General features: G+C 40.8%; 1 long non-coding RNA gene across 3 annotated transcripts in view; it reads right to left on the bottom strand.

Moving 5' to 3' along the window:
• Positions 1–11,597: 11,597 nt before the first annotated feature.
• LOC141964673 (uncharacterized) overlaps positions 11,598–22,545 on the bottom strand; it is an 84,852-nt gene continuing 73,904 nt past the window's right edge. For all 3 annotated transcript variants that reach the window (XR_012634365.1, XR_012634367.1, XR_012634366.1), the window contains exons 3-4: positions 14,529–14,592; positions 11,598–12,046 (exon numbers count right to left, since the gene is read on the bottom strand). This is a non-coding gene — a long non-coding RNA (uncharacterized LOC141964673). The remainder of the gene's footprint in view (positions 12,047–14,528; positions 14,593–22,545) is intronic.

Raw genomic sequence — 22,545 nt, 5'->3', positions numbered from 1 at the left:
ACAAATAATTAAAGGGTGTGAGATGAGCAAACCAACTGAAGGCTTCCACCTGCAGAGGCTGGCACTGAGGCACGGAGAGGAGAAGCACATCCTTTGCCATCGGCCACACACCTGAGAAGCCAAAGCATCAAGTAAAACAAGAATTTCTTTTCCTGCTGCTTTACTTGATACTTTTTCAGACCAGCTGCAATACCTGCCTCACTGAATGTGGGGTCACTTTTGCACCATTTCTGTGAAAGAATCTGGAAATCAAAACTGTGGTTAAAAGTTCTAACTCATGACCCATCACGTCTACAGTATTTTGTTGTTATTGTTGTGAGGATGACAGGGTCTGGGATTTAAAAACTGCAGCTATATTTGTTTGATCCAAGTGATTTTCTTCTCCTGTGATGATTTCATATCAGAAAGCTTAACACAACATTCCAGATTTTTTCCCCCTTTTGTGTGCATGTGTTTATATACATGCACACATTTATATAAAATAGAAAAGATTCCACAGTAAATTTTCCCTTCTGAAAGGATTTCCACCAGCCTTATAGAGTAACAGCATATGCAGTATGTATGTCACTCAAACATTTCCTTTTACTGCAAAGTTTGTGTCAAAAAAAAAAATCTGTTCTCAAACAACTCTACAACATGTACTTCATATAACCCTGAATTACAGGTTAGGCTACATTTTAAGTATGAAATATTAAGTGAGATCATAATAGTTAAATCACTCCATTGTCATTCCAACACTAACTCAGGTTGGCAGAGCTCATGCTCAATGATGTCATCATTTATACCTTGCTGCAGTTGCGAGCAGAGCCCAGTTCGCATAAATTAGCTTCAATCGATGAGAAGTATTAACATTTTTTATTTTTACCTTGGAGCGCACTTTGAGTTATCAGTTGCTTTTTAGTGTTTTAAAAATGCATATGGCTGAGTTAAGTGGCAGGTTAAAATATACTGCAGTGACAAACTGCAGAAACATGGTCATTGCGCTGGAAGCCAAAGGGACTGGAGATGACAAACACCCTCACAATCAGCAACACTTTGATAGTGTCCAAAAAGCACCATCCAATTTGCAGGTTGGAAAGACTATCAAAGCCCAGCCCTGAAATAGCAAGGACAGCTGTAGGATGGATTTCACCATCCTTCCACACATTAAACACCGTCCCACTTTGCATCAACTCCCACCGAAATAAATAACTCAGGAACTATGCAACATAAATAACAGCAGAATGGTTAGGGGGAAAAAAATATCATCTCTCCATCTTCTAAAAATAGCTTCCTTTTGGCTAAGTTGTTCCTTTATGTCTTTCCTTGAGAAAGAGGTGATGAGCAGAATACTGATTGGGAATCACTAGCAGAGGCTGCCTCAGGAGCATCATTAAGAGGCACATTTCTCCCACAGCCTCCTGGTTTTCAGACAGAGGAAAGGGTATTCTCCATCTCCTTTCTCTCAAGGTTGGAGCAGCAACTGCCCGCTCCCCGCTCCTCTTCATCCATTCAACTCTCAAGACTTTCCCTACCCAAGACATGCCTCTGCTCACACAGACAGCTCTGCTCAGTGCCTCTGGGCTGGCTGGGCTTCTGAGCTTCACGGGAAATCCAGCGTGGCCCCAGCACTTGCTCTAGTCTTGCAGAGAACTGCCAACAGGACCTACAGACACACAAGGAAGGGAAGATGCATCTAATCAATCCTCAACAGTCCTTCACTGACTCATCTCTTAACTCCGTGCCATTAATTCTGACATTCACAAATGCAATGGTCACATCCTGACCGGGGTTGAGCTGGGGAACACCCATCCTCAGTCTGTTCTAGGTCCAAAACAAAGCTTCATGGACCAAGTGAAGCTGGCCTCACATCATCAAGTTTAGAGTCAGGCATGGCCACGCAGAGTTCACACAAGATCCACTCCACTGCTTTGAGATCTTTCCATGGCTTGGCCCCAAAGCAGAAGAGACTTTAAAGACATTTTTCTTTTTTTTTTTTTTAATATGCAAACTGATTTCAAAGGCCTTTGGGGGGGGGACATCACCATCCTCTCCTCCCTTGGGCCAAAGTCACCGAGATCTTGGGACTTCACTCAGAGGCTGCGAGGAGATGGGAGATTTGTTTTTCTACACAACAACCTGAGCTCCTCTGGAGGAAGAGCTTGGGAAACCAAAACACCTTATTGTCCCACATCACAACGTTTTCCATTTTCCCTGAAGCACAGTGAAACGGAGGAAAAGTGTCAGCACTGGTGGTGCTTGAGCTATATAGGCTGTTAGGGAAGGGAGTGACAAAAGTCAAATGCTGTGCTAAGCATACGCTTATAGCCAAATAAATGGACAAAAGGTCAAATCAAAGACTATCCACGGATTCGAGGTTTATTTCAGGACCCCTTCTATCACTACTAGGGGAACCACAGCCCTTTCAGAAACAAGCTGTTCCTGCTATTGCTGGCTTTGGACAAAAAGCATACTGCTGCTAACCTCTTACATAAAGTGAGCAGACAAACAGCTGAATTGCTGACCCCTAATGGCCTTTTCCCTAGGATTTGTGGGTTTGGACAAAGAAGCCAACATTTTACATGCAGCCCTCGATGGAGTTTGGAATTGTGCAGAAACGCTGTTTGGAGTGCACACTCTTAACTCAATTGTTTGTGTACAATGTTTCTCCTTTCTGATGCCAGACACTGTAGGTCTCCGGGTTATTTTTTATTTATCTATTAAGCTGCTTGGCCATACACAACTTTGAAGCCCTGTCTATACCTCTGCTGCCATTAATATTGTGATATAAGTACAAGCCTGCAGTCAGGGATGTTCCTCTTTGTCACAGTCCATCCTTTCCTCAGCTGAACACTCAGAGCTCAGTAGATACGGGCTCCAAAAAATGATTAAACACTTCTTGGCTACAAACGTGCAAGTCTTCTGTGACTGAAAGCAAGGAGCAGGCAGCAATATGCATCAGGTTTATGTTATGAGTGGGAGATATTTAGCAAGAGCAGTTGACTCAGACTGAGTTTTGAATAAACAATTCTCTTCACCCTTACTTGCAAACTGATTGATTTAACAGACTTTTATAGACTTCTGTCTATTGGCAACAGATACAAAACACCCGTAAGGAAGTGGCATTTCCCTGTGAGGGGAGAACCACAGGCAGACCTCAGGCACACAGTGCCAACCTGCAGTAAAGCAGCAGCTTTCATTGAACCCCTGACTCACCCTGCTCAAACCCCAGTACCTCCAGCAGCCTGCCCTCATTAGATCCATTAAACCCCCTCAAACACACTGGTAAAAGCATGCACCGCTGCAGAGTATTTCAGGGACCACACACATCACCTATCACCAACGTACTGGATGTTTTCAAGCATCCCCAAGTAATCAAGCCTCGCACCTCAGAGGATGAGAAAGTGCAAGTGATCCAACATCCAGCTGGTGTATTTACACAAGCTAAGGATGAAAGCACGGAACGCTACAATACTCGAATTCAACAATAACAAAACAGCATTCAGGCATAACAGCCAGCACAAAAATCACCATTGTACATTTGGTTTCCAATCATTCGAGCTCTGAGCTACTGAAAACTACAGCATACACTATTCTGTACTGTTCGGCTACACTGAATCCTACCTTCGCATTTTTGTTTTAATTCAAAGACATACTAATTGTTGTGAACTCACAAAGTATTACCTGGAATAACACTTCAAATGCAAATTAAGGGCTCTGTAAAATTATTGTAATGCAAGAGTACCGTGGTTTATTAACAGCAGATTTGCAAGGTTAATTTTCAATTATGTATTTCTTATTAGTTTCCTAGCTGTCTTGCTATTATTAAATTTAAAGAGGAAGATACTTTCAATGTGTCCAGCTTCTGTGGCATTATTACTGATAATTATTCCTATTTTCCAATTTGTGTTACTCTCTGTCTTGCAAAATTTGTAATTAATGAGCAAATAATTATAGCAGCACTTACTAGAGCTGCTTTAGTTAAAGCTGTGTCAGCTTTTGCATTAGGATCCCCATTTTTCAAGGGTTTATAACTCAAGCATAAAAATTCACTCTGGGCAGAGCGTTGTTATAAGAGCTGTCTGCTGAGCATGATTTTTTTGTTGTTTTTAAATGTTTCTAAGCAGCATTATTTGGTTTCTTTTAGAAGTTATGGACATTTTTTTTTTTTAAATCCTAAACTTCCAAGGACATTAAGTTTACAGCTCTCTGTTTTTCTATGCTCCAATGTCTCCGAAATAAAGACATTTTATTTTAAGGTGAATGCATTCACCTTTAAAAATATGAAATAAGATGCCTCAGCATCTCCAAAGACCAGAACCAGGTTTTTAATGCCTGGTGGTCATTAGCTTTACAAAAAAGACACAGAAGAGAGCTTGACATTCAGGGATGTTTATGCTGATCCCAACCAGTTAAGCATTCATGCACATACTCAATTAAAGCACATGAGTGGTCCTTAGGAGTCAACAGGCCTGTCCACGCTCTCCGAGATGCACACACATTCACTGCCCTGATTCAGCAAAACAAAGCCTCTCTTTTGACACAACTTTTAGGCTGTCCCTATTCACTGCAAACCGTTGTCCACATGCTTGAGAAAACTGAGCATCACAGGGCTCAGTTCTTCAGGATGCTGAGGACCCAGTGGCCCCTAAACCCATGGGGTTTAAAAGACTCAGCACCTTCTAGATGAGGTGCTCAGCATCGTGCAGTGTCCTGTCTGGTGCCAGTGTAAAACTGATCACAAAACTGTAACTTGTCTTCTGCCTGGAAGAGGAAACCCAAAAGACAAAAGCAGCAGATTCCAAAACACAAGGTTTGTTATACGCCCCGGACACTTTGCCACAAAACAGAATTTGATAGCGACAGCTCTAGAGCAAACAGATTCTGCAATATTTAGGTGCTATGGGAGAACTCATCACAGCTGCTTCCTCTGAACATCCCGCATGGTTAGTCACCCCCAAAACACCGACTCACTGGTGTCCCTCATCACTGCCTGGTATTCTGTACACCTCCTCCTGCAAAGAGCCTTGGAGCAGTCCCCTAGATCCTAGGGAGCCACTCTGAACCTGTGCAACCTCAACACCAAGCTGAATTAAAGCAAGACCACTGTAATTCAACAAACAAGGAAACAAGTCAGCAGTGCTCGTCAGCAATCATCTTGAGTTCATTTTATACAAACGTGAAAGAGCAGAGTGGAGTAAGGCAATTCCAGCAGCAAACAAACAGCAAAAATACACACAAAAAAAACCCAAGTATTAAAGGGAAACAGAGACTATGGCAAAAGCAAGGGGAAAAAATGAGACTTACCTGCACCAGTCACAGCAAACTGCGGAAAACAAGGTTTGTCTTCTTGAAAATCCAGACAACTTACCCCTCAAGCCTCCTCACCAGGAGAGAGGTAGAAGGACTCTGTGCACCTTTTATTTACTTTCCTCTTACTACCATCAGCTGAGGCTCTTCACACCCTCGTTTGGTATAATTACCTCATCTTTGGGTTAATTGGGGAACAAATTTCTCAACCAGTTAGCCAATCCAGAGCCATGGTCCTGGAACCCTTTACCACAATGACTAAAGGGGGGCAAATATATCTTCTTACTGGCACCATCCTCATGACTAAGCTGTATTTTATAAGCTTATGCTATCGTTAGCAAATGCACCAATAATTTGCAAACTTTGCCACGTTACAGAAACATCGATATCTTTATTCCTGTAAAGCACATATGCAGAGGCTGGCCCAACTATGGCTGATATTTCTAATGTATAAGAAATATAAACCATATATTTATATGGTTTATATATTTATATTTTGCCATATAAACTGACTCTTCCTCCTCATTTTAGGTGGCTGTCTATCTTTCAGGTAAATATTTCCTCTTGCTGACCTAGTGTCATGAGCTTTCCCAGTTAAGATTAGTTTGCTAAATCTAGTCAGAGGAATCTATATGTGCTGATATTTCCTAGTTGCTGATGGCCTCGCATTTTGACTGTAACCATGGTGCTGCTGGATTTATCATGGCTGGATGGCACGATGTGTATCTCATTATTCTTCCCTGGCAGCTTTGTATAGCTTTTATTTAGCTGTAAAAATAATTTACATTTCTTGAGCATCTGAATTAAAGATAAAATAGAACTATGACATCGAGAGCTGGAGATTTTATGCAAATTTATTTATAAATATAAATCACATTTAGAATGCAAAATTACACAAATGTCTTCTACAAATCGCCCATCTCTTAAAGAAATTAATTCTTTACTTTTTTAAGAATAATGCCTTAACATATTATCTACATAGGTGCCACATGAATGGAAACTTGGTTGAAAATCCAAAGTGAAATTTGGGTACCCTGGGTTGCCAATGAGATCAGTTGTGTGACCAGGAATTTTTTCACTTCTACGTCACTGACTTGAAATTGCTGAAGGTCACCAGCCCGCGGCACTCTCCGTCAGCTGCTCCCAGCCTGGGGTGAAATTCTGGCTCCGCTGAAGTCACCGGCGAACTCTTGGTTGGCATTACCAGGGCCACGATGTGCAGCTGTGATAAGTGATGTACAGGAAACGCAGCGACATCACGCGTCCACCTCAGTGCTCCTGTACCCGTGTCACACACACAACCCAGACACCTGGCCCAACAGTTGTGTTATCGGAGTATTCCACAACAATATTTATGGGAAAACCCAGCTACTTGCGTCTAACCCGAGCATCATGAATCCAGGTGATTTAGATTGTCTTTTGGCATTTCGGAATGGTATAGAATATATATCTTAGCGTGGGATACAGGAGATGGTTTTTTTCTCACTATAAAGCTATTTTCAGCAAATAATCTAACAGCAGTTATTTTGATTTCAAACCTATGATAGATTTTTCAATACAAATATGGTTTCATAAAATTTCTGTTAAAACTTTTGACAGTTTCTCTCTGCTCTAACCTCAGGCTTTTCCATTTAGCCCCTTCTGGTGTTCGTTATTTTAACATTGTCTCCTCTTACACAAGATCTCTGCTTTATATTTACGGGGGAAAAAAAAATCAGTGGTTGTTTACTTGACTTTCCAATAAAATAATCCATGTAAGGTCTCAGCTTTGATGAATAATTTGAGTATAACATCCCTTCTGCTTGGTGGAAGCAGCATCCAAACCATCTCAGAAACCTCCATGCTTCCCATCCTTCTGCCACACTGAATTCTCCGCTGTGCAGTCCTATTCTCATTGTACTTCTTCCAAAAATAAAAGATGGAGAATTGTTTCCTAAGGAAAAAACAAAAGTATAAAAATATTAACTGCTAATGCCCTGCTCTTTCTTTAGCTCTGCTTCCACATTGAGGCCAAATACAACTCTAGAATCAGAAGAAACACAATAAATTAAATACTTCTCCTTTAGTCAGAAAGCAGCTCTGTGGGGTGTTTGCCATGCTGGACCTGTGTAACTCACAGGTTTACCACCCAAATTTCTGAGCCTCTGCTCATTATACTACAAATAAAAGCATCCAACTGCATTTCGATATGTCCTGCAGATCACTTGTAGACAAAGTCAGCTATCATCTCTGACATATTAAAATAGATATTTGAGCATTTCGTGTTAACTGATGTGCAATTTAACTTTGCCTCTTGCCTGCCACACAGCACTGCTTGTTTTTCTGTGCATACAGCTGGGGTGAACCCCAGGACAAAATCCTTCCCAATTTGCAATTCTCCTGCCTGCAGCTTTCCTGCCAGCTTGGGGAGAGCTCAGGCAGAGAAAGTCTGCCTATGGAGCACCTCAGGAGCCCTTTGAGCTTCAAAGATTATTTTTAATTATAGATTTGGGCATTCAGCAGACAACAGGCTGATCTGGCCACCCACACCTCTAAGGACTAGGTAAGACAGAAAAAAACCAAGATCCCCATGACCATTATCATGTGTGCTACTGCTTTAGGGGCATCTCTACTTGCCTGTAAAAATGGTACCTCAATACCACAGTCAGTGATAAGAGTTGGGAGCACAAGGAAGACAGGCTCAAGTAAATTTTTCTTTTCAAATTGTAATAAATAACATGTTTTAAATTTGGGTTTTTTTTAATTTCACCTTCGGAGAAACTGCACAGGAAAAAAACAGTATTACAGTAGAATATATTCATAAAATGACCCTCTGGAATTTACCAGGTTAGAAACTTCCTGTCAGTGTTTTTAACCATCCCACAGAATTCCTTAAAAGAAATATAATTTTCGGTTAAGTCTCACGGAATCACCTAAAACACAAGCAAAATGGATATTCTGGTGGATTAACACTGAGGACGTGCTGCTGATTTTATACACGTAGTTTATCAGAAGTACAATACCTTTGCTTGCCAGTTATTGCTTCATCAGCACAGTCAGAAGGAGCTGCAGGGTTGTGGGCAGTGGTTGTGCAACCGTATGCCCCAACACCACATTAATCTTGATATTTGCAGGGTGGAAACATCCACTGTGAGGAGCAGGTGAGTGGTGGCTACGGATGTTCAGCTTTGCACCCTGGCTAGTACTGGACCGAACACATTCATCAAGGCGTCTGAACAGTGAAGATCTGAAGAAAAGAAAAAAGGGGGGGGAAAAAAAAAAAAAAAAAGTGTGTGAATGAGAAATATCATAATTAAGAAGAGCCAAGTTGACTGGAGACTGGTTTGACGAATATAGAATAGTTTTACATCTCAGGAGGGAATAATACTGTTACAACCTCAGACAGGGCCTGAGGCCCCAGTCATGAGGAGTTTATGTGCTTCAGTCCCATCACAGACAATTGGATTTAAGCACATGTTTAAGTACGTGGCTGAGCAGGGATGGTTTGTGAGATCTCTATAAAAGCACAACCTTCCATTCTCCCAAACCATATGGGTTTGACTTCCCATATGGAGTGACAAAATAAAAATATATTCTAAAAATAGCTCTCAAAAAATGCACTGGCTGAAGGCTGCTTCCTGTGCTACAATTTGATTAGCCTTGTGTTTTATTTCTTCAGCAGCGATTTCAATTTATCTCTGATTTGGAGCATGAAAAGCTGCTTTTATAGTTGTAAGCAGAGGAGAAAAAGGCATCCGGGAAGCAAATATAGAGAGCTCTTCTGGCTTTATAGTAGCTGCAGGAACAAGTAAAATGATTTTAGAGCAGCAGAAAACAAAGTGATGCTGGGAGATGATCTATCTTTGCAATCTGTATTTAAGTTCCCTGTCAGCCCCTCCGCGAGTGCAGAACATTACATATTCTGTGCAGCTCCAAAGTAACCTAAAGGAGCCAAAAATTGTCAGTGCAGAAATCCCCTCTGCGGAAGGGATCTCTGCCAGCATGGCTCCCGCCCTGCTCGGTGCGGCGGCCGCACGCGGCTCCTGACAGCTCCTTCTGTCCACCGCGACGAGAGGAGCTGGAGGAGCCACTCCCGCAGTGTCGCGGCGTTGATGGATGGTATCAAACGCAAACATTTACATTTGGGCTCTGCTGTAAGGTGCTTTCTTAAAAATCATAAGCTTTTTTTTTTTTTTTTTTTTTAAGAAAAGAAAATATAATGGAAATTTTAAAAATTCCTTCCCGCTTCAGCTGGATCAGGGAGCAAACCATCAACCAAGTGTCCAGGGAGCTGCTTGTGGCATCTAAGACGTGGCTTTGGAGGAGGTGAAGGAGGGAAGACCAGTCTTGGAGGGAGCCTCCTACCATCAAGTTCTTACTTGACGACTCAAGAAGTCTCACATTTGGACGTACCAGGAATTACTTTCCCCCATCTTGGCGTTGGAGGAGAGCTGGAGAACGGCACCACAGCATAAACACAGCATCCCTCAACAGCAGCTGCGTCTTGACTAGTTGAAAGAGCTGGTCCTACAGTGGTCATGGGGTTTTCCTGTGCTTGCTTTGGGACTGACACAACAAGGCATATCAACAAGGATCTTTCCTTGAAGCTCCTGTGACTCTGTAAGTTGCCCATGGATGCCTGGGCTTTGCTGCTCCCCGGTTTGAGTTGCTGCCTTAGGCTGAAGACTAGGATTTAACACCCACCCCTGCTCCAGTGGCAACATGAGCACAGGCAGCGGTCATTTATTGTTCTGGGTTATGCAGGTCTGCCTAAATGTTTTCATCCTCATCGCCTCTGAGAACGCAAGGCAAGGTAGCTGCTCTGGCTAGAGACATACATTTCTCATTATTTGTGTCTTTTGCTAAAATAAGTACAGGAATAGATGGATAGCAGATAGACAGATAAGTAAAAATATTCACATTCAACTTTCCAAGATGATGGAGTAAGTCCTGTCTTGCTTTTCCAACATTTCAGTTTTCCGACATCCGTGAGTTTGCTTGTTTTTATGCAAATAATAAGCGTGGATTTCCTGCAGGCCTGTGACACTGCTTTAATAATGCACTCTGGAAGAGCTTTCTGTCTTGTTTCTGGGTTAATATTTGTTGCTGTGGTTGCAAAAGTGAAATAAAACCTTAGTGTTTGCAAGAAAACCGTGCCCTTCTCCTCGGCACAGGAGGGGATAGCAAACACCGGTGGGGCGGGGTGGAGGGGGAAGAGCAGCTCCCAGCTCCTGTTCAGCCCAGAAGGAATGAATAACCAGCAAAGGGCCAACCCCTCTGCTGGCCATTTGCACCAGTTGGGTATCTGGAGTGAGAAAAACCAGCCAGAGCGATGGCCAGGACCCATGCTCTGGGCACTGGTCAGGCTCTCGGCACGCATCTCCAAGCCACGGTCCCATTATCTGCAGTGATTCGAAATAAAATTCTTTTATTTGTTTTTTTTTTTTTCTCTTTCTCCAGTTTATTAACGCTTTAGGAATGACATTTCCAATCTGAGCAAAAGCTCTCAATTTACCCTTAAAAGAGATTTTTATAATATCTAAGAAATATTAAAACCCAAAAAGGGAAAAGGAAAGATATCTAGAGTGGGAAGAAGCTGAGCTGTAAAAGCTTTGGAAAAGGAAGGATTAGAAGACAGCTTTTCTCTAAAGAATTTATAGAGAGAAAAAAAAAAAAAGAAAAAAAACAAACCACACACACTTTGGAAACAATTATTTACAAAGTTCAAAGTATTTGGCACCCTTTGCTTTGGTAAGATAAGGGGCAACAAATAACATCCATAGTCACAAGGAGTTAGCCCAATTACTTCTGTCAGCAAAACTAATTTTACAAAATATGTATTTCTTCTAGGAAGAATACTTTTCTTGCTTCAAATTCATTTTTACATTGCTAATAAGTCTCTTAGCAGTAGATTATAAGTGCCTCTTAAGCCAGGAACAGGCAGATCGCCCTGAGCGCAGCCAGCAGTCTCTTCTCTGGAAAAAACATGATTGAAGCCAAGGAGAATTTCGCCTGAGGAGGTTCACTGCAGGTGTTTGGTCCCGTGTCTGTAACCTGCACCATTACAGAAACGGTTAATAATTATTATTCACAGCCAGTCTTCAGATATATGACCTAGGACTATTCTGACCTTTTTACCTCGCCTTACATCTGAGAAGTGAGGGGGCGCTTTCAGGGCTACATGACCAGAGAGTAGAAAAGAGTCCACCTGCCTGACAACCTGTGTAAGGCCCACAAGCCTTAAAGATTTTTTCAAAATAATCCAAAAAACTATTTGAAACTTCCTAAACCTGGCACCTGCTGAGCCAGGTAAACTCTTTAAGGCAATGCCAGTTCAGAAGAATTTAACTTCAGTAAAAAATCAATGGATGAGAGACAAAGACAATGAAAGACAGCCCTCTCCAGCCAGCACTGATGGGTCCCACTCTCCTGAGCACTGCAGATGTGGCCCATTTCCCGAGGAGATGCTGAAAAGCACCCGGCTGTGCTTTCTGGAGGTGAACAAAAGTCGGAGCTGGATTAAGGCAGGAAGATGAGTAGTGGGTATGGGACACAAATGGAGAACTAAAACTTCCTGACACATCACCAGAACAATCTGAAAAAAATTTTACTGTCTCTTTGTGGATAAATAAACTCTACCTGAAGGTGGTGAGAAGCCCCAGGCTGCCCTTGGCACCTCACCTGCACAGTGCAGAAGCGGTCATCCTCCCCGGACACGTATCAGGGCTGGGCTGGGAATTCATCACTCCAAAACCAAGAGGCCTGTTGGTGCCCTCTCCTGTGCCAGGACAGGCAGAAAGGGTAAAAAGTGATTTTAGAGTTAATAAGAATTACAGCTGGTAATGCCTGTATGGAACAATAAGCTGTTTTCTAGGAGATTATCGTCAAGTATTGCCTGCTCCACAGCGCTTTGCCCAGAAAAGCATCAGAAACAACACGCCTCGGGAAGCTGCCTGGAAAATAAATGCAGTAGCTTAATTCACACAGACAAATGCTCACTTGGGCAAAGAAAATATTTAGATGATGAAAAAAGAGGATCAGTGTCCAGCTTTGGATATTCTGGGCAACTCTCTGATCTGTGCCTGGGCATTTCGCTGAAAAACGGATTGAAGGTGTCTATGGCCAGTCCAGACCTTATAAGAAAGCATCTGACAAAGTTACAAATCTAAATCCTGCACCGAGAAAAGGGGCTAAACTCTTTAAACTAAGTTATTCCATTTTAATTCTTTGCTTTCCTCAATGTTTTGTTCCAAAGGCTTTGTGGCAATTCATGTCAAAGAGCCAAGTAAATATTTTCTTGCACTATGTGGAGGATGATGTCAGGCAGTGTTGGAAGTGAAATACTGACTTTGTATAACTGTTTGTACCTCGGATAGAATTGACTCATTTAGTGAGATTATAGAAAATGCATTCTGTGATTATATATGCCCCTAGAGGCCTTGTGGAGGTGAGATTATGCATCTCACAATGTTATTTTACCAGGAAAAAAATGGACTAAGTAAATAAAAAATCTGCAGGATGTGACCTCATCATGCACTGTTGACATCTGCTTATATGATTTAAAGGATGTTACTATGAATATCATAGTTGCTAATGTAAATGATGAAGAAATCATAGGTCAATCATACAATAATAAATATTAACATAGGTTTCCCAAGGCCAGAAATGGCTGAAATGGTAATTGGAATTATGATTTTACTCTTGAATTATGTGATACTGAAACCACTTTGGTGGCTGTTGCTTTCCTGGAACTGCTCCATTAAAGCCAAGAAGATACAGTCGCCAATCTTTCTTATTCCAAGAAATAATGTCACCTTTTCATAAGGATTATTTTTCTTTCATGTAGGCACCCACCTCAGCCCGTACACCATGTTAGGAGGGGTACACTGAGCTGCAGGCACGTGGTCCCTATCGCTCCGGGTGCTGGTCTGAGGAGACAGCACCCCATCTTTAGAATCCATGGTGGATACCTCAGGGTAAGGTAGAAAAAGAGAGAAAAAAAGCCTCATAACTGTGCTGCGGCCACAAAGCAAGCATCTAACCTTGTCCTCAACCACGAGCCACTTCCCTCTTAAACACCAGAATAAAGTGCTCTCAAAACACATTAATTCAATAGCCGATATATTACATTTGATGAAAGACTGGTCCAAACAATATGGTTTAAATTGACAAAATACCTGAAACTCGAGGCACTATTTATGACACCACTGAATTACCCTGGACATACAGAAGGCACAAAAAAATGTGGCTGCAGCTTTAGCGTAATTCATTTAGGAGTTATCTGGCAACACCTTGCGCAGCGAAAAATCACCCCAGCCAGGCTGGTGCTGCAGAGCAAATGCTTTCTCCAGAGGGCGAGGGGACTGATAGTCACTTTAAAGCACTAAGTGTCATTCTTCACCTGCTTTCCCCAGCTCTGTACATCCCTCCCTGCCATGCAGGCTGCGTGACTTTGTCCCAGAGCCATCTGAAAGTCAGAAGCTGCTACATGAAAATATTTTATGTAATAGGAGTTGCTGGGTGATTACTGTATTACTTGGGGATTCCTGCCAACCACTGCATACGGCAGGCTTTGGAAATGCTGCTAAATCATATTTTTACAGGGAAAAACACCAAAAAACAAAAAACAAAAAACCCAAAAAACCTCCACAATCTAATCCTGTAATGCTATCTGAATATTGTTGGGTTGTTTTCCTTTAATGCTTGTAACTCCTTACTGATGGGAAGTTCATATCTGAGCAGTCATGTTCTAGCTGGTGTCTAATACTGAAACACTCTGTACAAAGAAATCCAGATACACCACGAGTATTTTAGTGCGGTTACACAAAAGTCTAAAATTAGGTCATAAATTATATAATCTTGCAAGGAAACAACAAATTTAATGACTATGCCAAACCAGAGATAAAAGCTGAGGAAGGAAATAGCATCTTGCTCATTAAATATTAAGGATCAGATCCTTCAAACATTTCCCAGTGATGAACTCTGTGGGAGTTTGGCATCTGTATTTGTGTGTATTCTATAGAATATGCTTATACATCATATACAAGTGCTGAATGTGATTTATGGAGCACACACATATAGTAAGTATATTTATAATGCATAAATATATTCCATCAAGAGCAGAGAAGGTGATTAGTGACAGTTTCTTAAGAGGTTTAATCAGATATTTTGATGGCTTATTTCCAGTGTTGCTCCAAAAGCGTTTTTCATTACAGGGCAGGGAGAAAGAGCAGGTAGAGGCGTCTCTTTTTCACACTTACAGCAGCAGCAGATATCACAGACTTAGAGATCAGCTCTGTGCATCCTCGGCGGGATTGAAGAACCCTGTAAAAGAAGAAAGATTACCGAGTTATAACAATGGATTTGAAAATTCCCTGCAACCTTTGAATCTCTCCCCTCATGCTACCGTGCCCTAGCCTTTCTTCTAACCTCACACAAGACAAATCTGGTTTGATCTATTTAAAATAATGCAGGGGCGAGGTTTTGTGCATATTCCCTTAAAAGTTTTATGCGATTCCCCTGGGACTGGTGGCTGGTGCTGATGTCCTGAGTATGTTAATGAGAGGGAATGAGAATCTCTGATGGAATAAGGCAGATAGCGCTCCCGTCCTTGCTGTCGTCAAAGCCTCTCTGATAACCATGTCCGTTTTTTCAAAGATTTGAGTCATTTGTGGATTGACTATATAATCCTCATGCTGAAGCCTGGGAAAACTGCTGTTGATGCCCTTGGCAAATTCTTATCCTAAAAAAGCATGAAAAAGAGTACCAAGTAATTTCAATTGCATAAAATATATTAAATGCAGCACACAGGTATGTAAATGGGAAACTCCATAACTGTAATTTGCCCATTTAGAGCCTGATCTAAAGGCTATAAAAGTTAATTTGAAATCTTTTCATTGATTTTAATGGCCTTTAGATCGGGCCCATATTATTCACTGCATATCAGGTTTGTTTCAGTGCAATAGTGTATTTATGTGAGATGTGAATTATGTGGATTATAACACATACAGATCCACTGCTTATTGTCCAAAGGCAAAGCTTGTGAAATTTATTGACTTTAGCAACACACATAAAATCTGAAAATCAAAAGAAAGTCCCAAATAATGATTACACTTTAAAAAAGTGAGATAAAAAATGAGGAGGCCTTCTTTTCATTACATACTAATACAATCTAAATGTATGTTAAGCATCATGAAATCTAAATGGAATTTCTCACAATTCCTCATTTCTGACTGAAGCAGTTCAACAAAAAATGGCATGTAAATGATTCAAAACCTCTTGAAGAAACAGCGTTTTTTTCTAATTTGAGGAGAAGGAAAAAAAAATAAAGTTTCAACCCAAGCTCAGCAAGGGATAACGGTATTATAGTTGCTGCATGGAGAATTTAGCCACTCATAATTCTAAATCCTTCTCAAACGCTTTATTGCTATAAGGTGGCTAATACCAGCCTCTACACAACAGGGCTCCCATAGCATTAACCATGAGAGATAGGCTTCCAGAAAGAAACTATAGCAAAGTAATTGTAAATCTCTAATGATGCATAAAACCAAGCTGAATTGGTCCTGAATTCTCAGCATAAAAGAAATGAACCATCAGAAGAACCAATTCTGGTGGCAGTATAACATACCCCAGTGTGGAAACTGTTTATGGTGTTTGCTGCAGTGGAAATATTCCTACTAATATGCAAGCAATATGAATTCATTAAAAATGCCCGAATGCTGCAACTTCTCGTGATACCATGTGTGACATTAAAAACAAATCATTTGCCAAAAAGAAAACCTTATCTGTACCAAACCAATTCACTGCCTTTCTCAGCTGTAGCCAGTTTCCTGTACAATAAAGGGTTCTGCAGGTTTTTGAAACCATCTTGCAAGACTTTCGGGATTTTTTTTGCACCATGGAGGGTTCTGCTTCACCAGATCAGCCTGTGTTGGATCGGTGTCCCACCAAGACTGCGCACGCCCAGGTACTCAGCTGAACCTGACTGACTACATGGGCAGGAGACCACCCTGAAGCCTCATCCCCCTCCCCTTTGCTCAAGAGGAGAGTTGTGCTGGAGCTGTGGCCACCAAGGTACAGAGCCATGGCCAGTTCTGTCCCTGCTTGTGCACAACACAAACCCAAAGCCTCCCTTTTTCATAGAAAGTTTAGTCAATTCCCACTGGATAAGCACCCAATAAATTATTTAAATCCATAATTAACTCTAACATTTAATTTATTAATGATGCAATACACAAACAAACAGTGTACACAGGGCCTTCCAGAAACCTCAGCGCAGAAACCTGGACCTTCACCCATTAATTCATCACTGTCCAGAGGCAACTTGCTCCAGAAGCAAATCAGTTTGATTATCTGAGAGACTAGATATCACTTGTGCACAAAGGAGGCCCACCCCACGCTGAGGTTACGCACATTTCCCCACACAGCCTTACCCAGGAGCTTCAGCGTGGCCACAAACACGATTTCTTTTGAGATAAGAAGCCAAGTCTTACTTTTATGTCTGGAAGATCTCTGGCTTTTTTTAGACACTGCCAAGAGGTATTGCATGGGATGATGCTTTTCTAGCACCAGGGCATCTGTCCACTGAGAACTAGATTGACAAGGCTGAAACGGTTGGGTTTGTTTGTTTTATCATTTCACAACTCTAAGAGCCAGACATCTGAAAGCTCGGATACATCATTGCACAGTGTCAAAATCGGCAAAGGCACAGATTTGAAATCTGCATACGTGGACTAAAATAGGGCATATCTGAAATTAATTAAAATTTCTAGGCACTACCTAGAGAACAATATTTATCCATAATAAGCATGCATCAATGTATATCACATTCAGTGCGTGGTTTTTAATGAAGCTGCAGTTTTCAAATCTGTATGTAGGACTCCAAGGCTCAGCAATGACTTTTCATTCTATAAAAGCAATTTAAAGAATTCTCTTATTAAAAAAAAAAAAAAAAGAAGAAGAAGAAAAAAAAGAAGAAAACGTCACTGATTTAAAGTCAAACTAAAATGAAATTAAATACAAGTGACCCACTGGGGCTTTCTAAGCTTGCTATTGCAACTGTCCGTACCACATACTACATGTGCATTATAAAACATATCATAACTACGTATAGGTGTGACAGCCTTATCTATAATCCCCATGGAAATTATGGGGAAAAAAGGTAAACAATTTTGTGATGGATTAAAAAAAAAAAAAAAGAGCCATTGATCTGACTCTGCTCCTACCGCAGTTAGTGACATTTTTAATACTGACTGCCATAGAAAAAGTTAGGATAAGGATAAAAGGTGAAGAAATTAAGTTTCCTTATTAAATATCCTCCTTGCACATATATATGACAATAAAGCAATGGAGAAACTGATGGAAGAGGGGAAAACCACCGCAGGCACGAGAGAAACGAACTAATTGACACTGTTACAAACATTCAGATTGGTGAGGTGCTGGCACCATGAGCATCTTTTTTATTTACCTGTGAGTGAGGGGTCTTACCCTGTAAGCAATTTTTATGATTGTTCATTTTGGAAAAAAATCCAGACTACTTGACCCATTGCCCAGAGGATCTCACAGCAGTAAGTGCTATCCAAGATACTGCATTTGACACCTCTATATTCAAAGGTACCTCCATTTTTTCCAATCAAATCAGAACAACTCTAATTAAATTTAAACAAGAAGCTAAAGCAAGATGAATGGTTTATAGGTGCTTCATGTTTCCCTAAATTGATTAATAGATAAAGAATTCATACCTACACCAAATTAGTTGACAAACCCTGCTGTAATTTATTCCTTGTACATGATGATCTGTAACCACAGTGCACTGTAGTCGGGACTGAGCTCCAGCTCCTTCTAAATATATTTTGTGCTGGTTGGCTGCACCCACCAGGTATTTACATTCCACAAATCTTGTCTTCGTATTCAAAGTTTCTCAATACGGTTTTCACTTTAAATTAAAGTAGCAGTGGTTATTCTTGCACAGAATGCCATTATTTGTGAATCAGGTTTGCAATGTGGGCAGTTGCACTGGACCGTGCTATTTCTTGGTGCCCAAAGAACTGCTCTGTTGAGTTTGATTTTTCCTTTTGTTTTCCCTGCTGTTGTCCTGCATATTGCTCTGCTCTGTAAGTGAGCAGCAAACGCAATTTTCTTTCACACACGGATGGAATTTTGCTAGAGACATGCATTTGCCACTTCAAAAATCAGGTTCTTTAACCCCGGAGCTGGTCCAGAAGATGCCTGCCTGCCTCTAAAGCAGAGCATTGCAGGAAGGCGGCACGCCAGGGCTGCGCCAGGGACTGCCTGTCTGCCCCGGCCGGCAGGTGGGCTCCAACTTTTGGAGATGGCACTGACAGAGCTTATTTTTAAGGAGTTTGCTTTTTAGAATAATGCAGTTCAGTTTAGGGTACGAACCAGCAGCTGGCATGAGATATATACAGGGTTTAATCTGATTCACCAATTATTTTGCGGTTCGGATTTTGCAAGGGGCATCCAGCCCTTGAGACGGATATCCCTGTGTCAGAAAAATGGAAATCAATAAATCTATTCAGAAAAACATAATTTCATTTTCCTTCTTAACCAGAAATTGAGATACACACATTTCTCCCTTCCCAGTCCTCCCTGACTTAAATATATCCTGTGTTATATAAGTAATTGTTTTGAACCCACTCTAGGACACAGTCAGAGACATGACTCCAATAACACATTATCAGTAAAACAAAGCAAAACAGTTTCATGTCCCTGCTGGGTTTGTATATACACTCTTAAATGAGCAGATTCTCTCATTATTCACCCTGATCTGGTCATTGTATGCTTAGTCACAGCTGTCACAACAGGTGCTCGAGCATCCTCCCCCTTCATGGCGCTGTGTTTTCTCTATAGTTTGTTGTCAAATTCCTCTGCTGCCTTTCTCTGGTGACTTTGCTATTCCATCTCTGGCTCTTCCCAGATTCAACTTCATAATTACTTCCGAAATCATCCAGGGCTGCCTGACTCTGCATGCAACAACCCTTTATCTTAAGCATCAGTTCTTCTTTACAAGTTGATGTTCTTCATCCCGTCACATGAAACCAGTTTATCCATCATCTTTGGCCATGTTTTTCTTGCTGGGACTTTTCTCCGTCTTTCTTAATACCTCCAGTGACCACTTCTCCTAACTGCAATACCCAACATTGTGTTGCGGAGTATACTTTGGAACCGTGAACGATTTAGAGGCTGATTCCTCTACTAGAATGGATTATCTCTCCCTATGCCAAATGACATCAGGACTCTCCAGTGAGTTGAGGATTTCCAGATGGGATCTTGCTCAACATTACATCTAACATGAAAATTCTTGGAAATTAACATTTATGCCCTGAAATATCATCTCGTCACTCTTGTTTCTCTCTAAGGTCCTTCAACGGTGGTTTGGGGTTCCCAAAATTGAGTGAAGAACTGCTCTCCTCCTGTTCTACTCCTCTCACTGCAGATTTATACACTGCATTTTCCCACTGAGCTTAGCACTCATTGGGGACCTTTTACTGCTAAAAATCCTGTGAGTTCTTAAATTATCAGCATGGTGCTACTGTGCACTAACAAAGTTTATCTGATACCACAGCATATCAAACATTTTTAGTTCTGTAAAAAATGTTTTCTTAGCTGGAAGCCTCCTCTGATATTAAAGTACCTCCAAATAAAGAGACAAACTTATATTATTTTTTTGCTATTGTCTTCAAGGAATATAGTGTAGGTTGAGGGCAAAATATACACAACTCAACTTCTTTTATGTTTTGTAGACATCAGGATTTAGAGCCTGATTTCCAAAGTGCTATAATCCATCAATCCCACTGAATTGCAAAGGCTGGTGAGGGAGAAACTAGACTGAAAGGCAGCTATGTAACCTGTACCAATCCCCTAAAGCACTGAAAAGACTGGGCCAAAACATTACGGTAAAAGCTTTCTATAATTTTACTTCAATAAAATTACAAAGGAACAAGGAAAATACACAGATTTTGATTCACAGAACAAACAGATTCAGTATGGTACTAATGCTATTTAGTTTGTTTTCTCCCTAAAACCCCGTAGTTAGGGGTTAAGACATACATCTATATCTCAGGTTTCATCCATTTGGGATCTTTTTTTCCTAACTTACCTTTACAGTGCTGCCTTCCCTGTCCTACAATGCAGTATAACATCCCTACAGCCATTACAACTGCTTGCAGTTGGGAACAAAGTATTACAAAGACTTTTAATGCATTGCCACCATTTTTAATGCAATTTATTAGCTGAAAAACAAAATCAGAGGCAGTGTTATGTATTCATCCAGATTTCTGTTGGTCACCTGCACTTTAAAGAATTCATCCTCTATATTATTACAGTTGACAGGTCTCTGGAATTATTAATTATCATGTTGAGCTAAATGCACTTAAATTCTTGCTGCCTTAAAACCGAGTAGAGAATTCATTCCTCTCCTTCTTAGTCTCCCTCTTTTACTAGATTACTTTAAAGATGAAGTAATTATTGCTGGTGTGTGTGGCTTGACCCATCCCAGGATAGGAAATCTCCCAGGGTTGCATTTGAGTACTTGCTAAACTAGGATGGGAGCAGCTCCTCTGCTCTGCTGCGGTGCAAGTCTGCCCGAATGCAGGTACATACTGATCTTAAAGAAAACATAAATCTACAATAGATAGGAGGAAATTAATAAAGGTGAACAGTGATCCGGTGGGGAACAAACCAGAACTGAAAGCTGGTGCACTGCAAAACCAGCAGTCTGAAGAATGTGAAGGAAATGAACTTAGCCATAACTTTTTTAAAAAAAAAACAAAAACAAAAACAAAAACAAACACCTTGTTCTAATTGTTTTAATTTATGGCTTTACTTAACTTACTTTCTCTGAAAATCGTTGGCCAAAATAAAAGAAACCTTGATTACCGTCTGCCACGCTGCAGCTGAATGGCAGGCATCACTTCTCCAAAGGTAATGGGATGCAATCACTCCCATGGGGCAGAAAGCCGGAGTTTCGAACCCACTCTCAGTTTTACACGGCATTTCTATAGCTGTAAAAGCTCCATGTTCCATATTATTAACCTCTTTCTATTCAAGGATCCAGAAAAGGTGGCTGTGTCAGCTACCCAACCTGAAGTTCAAGACCTTTATGGGTAAGGTGACATTTTAGAACATAATAACTACACAAAATCCTTATCAAAGATTGTCAGAGAGTTGGAATTACCAGTGGTTATCAGTCAATAATTGTTAGAGTAACTGATGGGTAAGCAGTAACCCTTCACATGCAATTCTTCTGTGGGAATGAGAAAAGCAGCTGGAAGGAATTCATAACAAGAACCTCACAGAGCTCAGAGAAATGTGATGTATAAACAGATTATTATTTCCTGTGGATATTGATGATAAATGAACTGGATTTGGTATGTCTGGGAAATATCACCACACTCTAAGCCATCTGAACTCCCCACGGCTCAAGGTAAAAACCTCTCCTGTAACTTCTGAGAACTCGGCATAAAGCAAGCACTAAATATCTGGGTCACTAGAAATACAAAAGTTGAACATTCCTCTCTTGAACGTTTTTCATTTAATTAATCTTTCCTGCGGGTTTTCAGTGTAGCGAGCCATTGATTATTGCAAGGAGCGCTTTATAGAGTAAATTCATATAAGAGAAACAGGAAGAAGTGGTAAGTAACTGGATAAATAAATAAAATACAAAGTGTGTTGGTTATCTGGTTGCGTGTCAGCCTCAGGGTACTCCCATATCTCTAAATCAGGTACCCAGTGAACACCACCAATACCCACGCTCCTCTTTCCTCAGCTTTACCTACACCAGCAGCTTTTATAAAATATGAAAAAATCCCATAGAAAAAGCAAAAATAACCAAACTCTGCTCTCCTGTCAGAAATTAGATAACCTATAACAAGATGCTAGCTAATTACGTGAGAAAATATATGCAAAAAATGGCTTTTCCATTTAATTTAGAAAAAAAAAAAAAAAAGCCTATTCAGTGCATGGTTGTTCAGTTCAGTGTAACAAGCAGCATTTCTAAAAAGAAAACAAAGCAGAAAGAGTAGAATGCCTATGTTTACGGTTAAAAAGAGAAAAGGCTGAATTTTGGAGAAGCTGGTTGAATCTGTGAAATTAATCTTAAAATACTATTATGGGCATGGGCCAGGTCTAAAGATATTACCGGGCTTTTCGCAGCTTTTCCAGGAAGATTGAATGCTAATGAAAAAGACGTTGAAACAAGAAACATGCTCAATGCAAAGATGAAAAAGGAGCCACCTTCCTCCTTGGCACATCTCTGGT

The sequence above is a fragment of the Athene noctua genome, chromosome 11, assembly GCF_965140245.1.
Source record: "Athene noctua chromosome 11, bAthNoc1.hap1.1, whole genome shotgun sequence".
Classification (NCBI taxonomy): Eukaryota; Metazoa; Chordata; class Aves; order Strigiformes; family Strigidae; genus Athene; species Athene noctua.
The sequence above is the reverse complement of the archived record's forward strand: the minus strand, read 5'-3'. Positions and strand labels throughout refer to the sequence as shown.